The following is a 7387-nucleotide window of genomic DNA, read 5'->3' as shown; positions in this document are numbered from 1 at the left end:
ATTAGGAGCAGTGGTATTCGCATTGAAGATATGGAGACATTATCTCTACGGAACCAAGTGCACTATCTTCACTGACCATAAAAGCCTGCAGCATATTTTCGACCAGATGGAACTGAACATGAGACAACGGTGATAGGTTGAGCTACTCAGCGATTACGAGTGCGAAATCCACTACCATCCCGACAAGGCCAATGTGGTGGCAGATGCCTTCAGCCGGAAGGAGTACTCAGGTCGTAGAGTGAAGTCACTGACCATGACTATCCATTCCCATTTCTCCACACAAATCAAAGAGGCTCAACTGCAAGCCTTAAAACCATAGAACATGTCGGGTGAATCCTTAAGAGGAATGGAAAAGAACTTAGAAATCAAGGGAGACGGAGTCTATTATTTCATGGACCGGATCTGGACCCCAAAGTTCGGTGGTTACAGAGAGGTTGTAATGAGCGAAGCTCACAAGAATACATACTCCATTCATCCAGGCTCGGACAAGATGTACCTCGATCTCAAGAAACTGTATTTGTGGCCGAACATGAAAGCAGAGATCGCTACCTTCGTGGGCAAGTGCCTGACTTGCGCCAAGGTGAAGGTCGAATATCAGAAGCCCTCAGGTCTACTCCACCAGCTGGAGATACCTGAGTGGAAGTGGGAGAGAATTACTATGGATTTTATCACCAAATTACCCAAGTCTCCGAGTGGGCACGACGCCATTTGGGTAATTGTCGACCAACTGACTAAATCCGCCCACTTCTTTCCGATCAAGGAAAACTTCAAAATGGAGAGACTCACGCGAATCTACATCCGAGAGATAGTCCGACTACATGGTGTGCCTGTGTCCATTATCTCCGATCGAGATAGCAGGTTCACTTCGAGGTTCTGGCGGTCACTGCAGAAAGCTCTTGGAACTAAGCTGGATATGAGCACAACTTACCATCCTCAGGCAGATGGGCAGAGTGAGAGAACCATCCAGACCTTGGAAGACATGTTGAGAGCATATTTCATTGAGTTCGGTGAGTCGTGGGACACCCATTTGCCCTTGGTCGAGTTTTCCTACAACAACAGTTACCACACAAGCATCAAGGCTGCGCCTTTCGAAGCTCTCTATGGCCGCAAGTGCAGATCCCCTCTGTGCTGGGCTGAGGTGGGCGACACGCAGCTAGCCAAGGGGCAAGTCCCTGACAGCACTCTCACTGGCCCAGAAATCATCCGCGAAACCACCGAAAAGATCATACAAATCCGAGAACGACTGAAAGCCTCACGAGATAGACAAAAGAGCTACGCCGATAAACGACGAAAACCCTTGGAGTTCCAGGTTGGAGACCGTGTTCTGTTGAAGGTCTCACCCTGGAAAGGCATGATACGCTTCGGAAAGCGTGGAAAGCTAAATCCAAGATACGTAGGACCCTTCGAGATCCTCGCTAGGATCGGTCCCGTAGCCTACAAACTTCGTTTACCGCAAGAACTTAGCAACATTCATCCTGTCTTCCACGTTTCGAATCTTAAGAAATGCATAGCCGACGAAACCCTTATGATTCCTCTCGACGAGATTGAGATCAACGAGAACCTAAACTTTGTGGAAGAACCAGTCGAAATCATGGATAGAGAGATCAAACGAACAAAGCAAAGTCGCATCCCGATAGTGAAGGTTCGTTGGAATGCCAAGCGGGGACCTGAATTCACTTTGGAGCGCGAAGATCAAATGAAACAGAAATATCCTCATCTCTTTCCGAGTCCATAAATTATATTTTTATGTTTGAATTTCGGGACGAAATTCCCTCTAACGGGGGGATGATGTGACAACCCGAAACTTCTATCCTGTACAACTGATCTGTATATCAATATTAAACTCGATTTTATCACCTTTTAATGCCATTTAAGGGTTTGATCAAGCGTTCTAAGCCTCGTACAATCAAAGTTTGGGTCCTAGGTCGAGTAATACCAAGTCATAGTTCAACATTCGGGCAATACACTCTCTCGGGAGGAGTGTACGGCCGTACACATGGGTGTGCGGCTGCACACCCACCCCTCAACCGTACACCCACCTCTATATAAAGGAGGAGACCCCTTCATTCACTCTTTTTCCCTTTTGGCTGCACACTACTTTCTCTCTCTAGAATCTTCACATAAGGACCCTCTAAAGGCTTCAAAAACGTAAGTATTGTATCATCTAGCTTGTTATACTTTTAAGAATTCTTAATCTAAGCGCAAATTCATCAAGTTTTCATCTTGTTCATCATCCCTTTGAAGGTGTACGGCCGCACACCTTCATAAGGTGGCCATACACACCTTAAAGGCTCTCCAAACTGAGAGTTTGGCCTCCATCTGCTAGTTGGACTTGGTATTGGCTTTGAAACACCTGAAATTTGACATTTTGGGCATGAATGAAGAGTGTACGGCCGCACACCCCTCTATACGGCCGCACACTCCCTTGTACGACCGCACACACATCCTCTTGGCCATACACCCACTTTGATGCTCATTTTTGGCCTCAAACTTGCAATAACACTCAGTTTGGGACCTAGAACACTCATTGGATCCTTGTAGGACCTTGGAAACACCTCAAAATACTCCCCATCATGAGTGTACGGCCGTACACTCATGGGTCGTACACCCATGGTCGTACACACCCAAAGGGTGGTCGTACACCTCCCTCGTTCGATCATATAAGGTCCCGACACTTAGTTCAAGCATTTCCAGGTCCCTAGGGTGGTTTCCCGTCATGTTTAGTCATGAAACACCCTAATTCTAACACACATATGTGTTACCATATGTTAATAGGATCCACTTGAATACGAAACATCAGTTGACACTCAGCATCCACACCGATCATACGCTCGAATCCTACGTCAAACAGTGAGTTCATACCCCTACGCTTTTTCCAAGTTTTTCATGTTTTCGAGGGGGGGGGGGAAACAAGCAAAAGTACAAGGAAACTTATGCTCAAAGTATATTATTTTGTTTAAAATAATTATAGTTTCAGTATGCTTTTAACACAGAAAACAGTTTTACCAAACGATTAAGAAATCAACTCGTAGAAACAGTATTCAAAACTAAAGCAAGGAACTTGTGAATCTTGTCATAAAATGTGATATTTTACAAAGGATTTATACAAAACATAAACAGGATTTTCGGTATTATTACATGCAAATTGTTAGTCTAAAGTTGGAGACACGTCCTTGGTAACAATCCCACCGGATTCGAGAGTGTAGGACTAGCACTTGTAACCAGAATCTCTTGTAGGGAGAGCGTGACTATTGTGTATAGATCTATACGGGACTGACTATCCCGCACCTCGCTGCTAGCTACAGTTGGACCGTCAGGTCTACGGGTGACAAAGTCATAAAAGATACTGGCCCCGTTACGTGCCATATCAAGTCTAAGTACGGTTATGACACTCGCAACCTAGATAACAGAATTTACTTTTGTAATAATGAAACAAGTGAACTAACCTCAAAGTAATAACCGATTTGATTACTAGAGGGTATTAATAATACCCTTAGGATTTAGTTCACTACTTATTTATTAGTTTTATTTATGTAATAAGGCTAATACATCTCACAGAGAGCGAACAGGGTTTTTCAAGGAAACTACATCTAACGATACAAGTATGGTAGATACTCGTACACCTCAGACAAGAACAGATAACCAACTATCAACTTTTAAGGAAAATATAGAATTTTCCTGGGATAACTCAACCTTACATAAACAGGCTATTAAACAAATAACGAATGGATAATCAAACATCTTTCATAAGAAAATATAGGATTTTCTTGGGAAACACTTTTCAAAGGATCAAGGAAACATTTCTTTCACCAGAACCAAACGCTTATGAACTCACCAGCTTTATGCTGATATTTTAAAACTGCTTGTATTCTCAGGGCAACAATAGACAGGTACTCTTGCCAACTTTTGAAGAAGACGGAGCATTTTGGAGTCACGTATTTTACTTTTGTTATATACTGTTATGAACAAACTATGTTTTTAAACAATGTGAATATTCTTATTATAATGTAATGGTTGTGTTTACTTCGCTTAGTATGATACAACTGTTGTGATACTACGGATGACGTCACCCCGCCCCAGGACATTTCCGCCGTCCGTTCCGACGGTTCGGGGGTGTGACAGTATCCATCACCAATTTGACCTTTTTCTCCTTCCATTTCCTTTTATAAGCTTGGACTCGTCTAAGATACGCCTTTTTGGAATTTTCTTTTTTACCTTTTACATCTCCTTCTTCGAGCTTTCTTTTAATTCCTTATTTTCCACATGTTTAAGTTCTTCATATTTAAGCTTCATGGGCACCATCTTTTCATCCACAGCTGAACATTTTAATTTAGAAGTAACCTCGTCCTCGTCACTTGAAAAGTCTTCACTTTCCTCACTTACCCAAGAAGTTGGATTTTTATAAGCAATAACTTCAAAGACAAGTGGAACGGATGCTCTTGGTTTGGTGCGGTTGACGTGTCGAATCTCTTCTTCCATAAGCTTTTCTAATTCTTCAAGTTCATTCTCTTTATCGACATTGAAAACTTCATCTTGAACATCACTCCCTTGGAAACCATCTTCTACTCCAAAAGTAGCTTCACCTTCTCCCACTCTCAAGGTAAGCTTGGATTTGTGAATATCAACAAAGGCGCTAGCAGTATTAAGTAGATGGCGACCCAAAATGATTGGAACATTATGATCTTCTTTCATGTCCATTATGACAAAATTAATTGGAAAAATGAATTTTCCAATTTTAACTAAAATATCTTCTACAATGCCTCTCAGATATGTCACTAAACGATTAGCCATGTGAATTATCTTGTTCATAGCCTTCAACTTTGGAATATTAAGCTTTTAATAAAATGAGTAAGGCATTAGATTTATGCTAGCCCCAGAATCAGCTAAAGCATAAGTCTTCAAATTATTCCCAAATTCACATGGAAGAGTGAGGCGTCCGGGATCTCCCATCTTCTTCGGTAACTCTCCCATAATTACTTTAGAACTCAACTCAACTAGAATTACATTGGAATCCTTCTCTAGTTGCTGGCGAGTAGTGATTAAATCTTGCAAAAACATGGCATACTCGGGAACTTTCGATAATGAATCAATGAAAGGGGTATTTATTGGAATACCCTTCACTTGTTGCATAAATTTTAGATGCTCCTGCTCCAGTGGATGAATATTGGCTCGGGAAGGAAACGGTAAAGGAGGATGATAAGTAGGAACATTATTCAAAATTTTCTAATCAGACCTATTCCACGTCGTGGAGATTCGATCTCCACATCGTGGTTTCATAGTTTCATCAAGTCTACGTTCTTCGAGTTTGGACTTCTTTGGCTTTGGCTCAGAATGAGATGGATTGACTTCAAATGCTTCAAGGAATTCAGAAATGGTGTCCTCCTCAGTTTCTATTACCATTACGTGTGATTGAGGCTTGTTCTTGAGAATTGTGTTAGATAATCTTTCATTCACCAAAGTGGTTAGTTGACCAAGTTGGGCTTCGATATTTTTAATTGATGCCTACTGATTCCCTAGCAATGCTTGCTGGTCCTTGATTACTATATCAGTGTCATCATGTCTTTTCTCGGAAGCCTCCATAAATCTATATAAAATAGACTCAATATCAACTTTCCTTTCAGGAGGTGGTTGTTCTTTTTGGTAGAGGCCTCGGTCTGTATGCCTATATTTTTCTTCTTTCATCTTCTTATACTCATCATATGGTAACCACTCCCTATTTGGTTTCCTCCAATTTTCATCATACTTGTCCCTACTCGAGTAGCAAACTTGCACCTTTTTATTTCCGTGTTCATCCAAGTGGCAATCTTTTGTTAAGTGTGGACCATTGCACCTTTCACAACCAACTCTAATAGCATGAATTGATTGGTCCATCTTGGTCATTATTCTGTCCATGGTGTCAATCATAGTTAGTACAGCAGCCATGTCTCCAGAATTTCCTCCCCCAACTCCTTTAGCTCCATCATGTCTTGGATTATGGTATTCACGAGTATGATTTGAGGAATCTTCAATCAACTCCTTTACTTCACCCGAATTTTTCTTAGTAAGTGGTCCTTGAGAATCAAGGAGTTGCCTTGTCATGACGTTCACCCTGTCATAAAAGATAAACACATCTTGTTGTATGTTAAGGTCGTTTTGAGGGCAATTTCTTAGTAACCCTTTATAACTCCCCCATGCCTCATAAAGTGATTCACCCGGATTTTACTCAAATTTGGCTATTGCCTTCTTGAGTTTAGATATTTTTTATTGTGGACAGAATTGTTCTAGGAATTTCTCACGTATCTGTGCCCAAGTAGTAATTTCACCGGGTGGAAGTACTTTCAACTAGTCTTTTGCAGCTCCCTTAAAAGTAACGGGAAGCATCCTTAACAACATAGTCTCTCTTGGAACATTTGGGATATTGAAATAATCTGCAATGTCATTGACCTCATCTAAATGTTTGTAAGCATCCTCATGATCATTCCCAGAAAATGGTACATCCTTAAGTGCAGTAAGCATGTGCCCTTTCAGGTCGAATGTTGCAGTGGCGGGAATCGTAGGTTTTACTAAACCGGGACCAGCATCGTCTCTTATCCACTTCTTGTATTCTCCCATGGATATATCCACTATATTCGCCATTTCGTTTTCTGGCTCGTTTCCGGGTTCGCTTTTCTCTAATCCGAACTCAGGTTTGGACTCGTATTAGGATTCTTGTGGACTAGGTATTAGATGAAGATCTTCAATTTTACTTTTGTCCTTCGAAGATGTACTTGACTCTCCCAAGTTCTTTCCTTTCTTCTTTCTCAATACTGCTTTAAGGTCTTTAAATGGTGAGCTCTTTGGTGGTTTGTCTTCTTTCACGTTTTTATCCGTCTTTTTGTGAAGGGCCGACTCTAGTTCTTCAAGTGGTGGTACCAAAGGTTTGTTGGAACCTCTGGTCATGAACTACTGCAAAATACAAAAAATTAAAAACGTAAAGCTGAACAAAAACTAAAAATTAAAAATCCTAAGACTTAAGGTCCACGTCCTGGTCTTAGATCTGAACCAAAAATTAATGCAGAAATTAACTTTTTGCAGGTTTTACCCCATAAAAAGGATCGATTAATTCTAAGCAAATAAATTAACAATCAAATAAGTTGTTCACCGGCAACGGCGCCAAAAACTTGATGTGCACAAAAGTACCTACAAAATTTTAAATTTATTTCCTAACTAACTTAACTAACTAATATGCACCTTGGCAGTGTACCTAGTCGAATTGTAGTGTAGTTTAAGTAAGTCGGGTTCGAACACAGAGAACGGTTTTAATTAGCTAAAATAATTATTCTAAACTAATCTAAAATCAAACAATAATTAAAAAGATATTTATCTAATTTTGCAAGTTTAGATGAACTTAATTTATCAACAACTATTT

General features: G+C 40.7%; 1 non-coding gene across 1 annotated transcript; it reads left to right on the top strand.

The window, feature by feature from the left end:
* The first annotated feature begins 6124 nt into the window (after positions 1-6124).
* Positions 6125-6231, top strand: LOC145110320 (small nucleolar RNA R71). Its single transcript, XR_013709702.1, has one exon. It is a non-coding gene; the product is annotated as a small nucleolar RNA R71 (small nucleolar RNA).
* The last annotated feature ends 1156 nt before the right edge of the window (positions 6232-7387 follow it).

The sequence above is a fragment of the Lactuca virosa genome, chromosome 4 (assembly GCF_052849685.1).
Source record: "Lactuca virosa cultivar CGN04683 chromosome 4, Lactuca_virosa_CGN04683_v6, whole genome shotgun sequence".
Lineage (NCBI taxonomy): Eukaryota > Viridiplantae > Streptophyta > Magnoliopsida > Asterales > Asteraceae > Lactuca > Lactuca virosa.
This window is presented reverse-complemented; position numbering and strand designations above follow the sequence as displayed.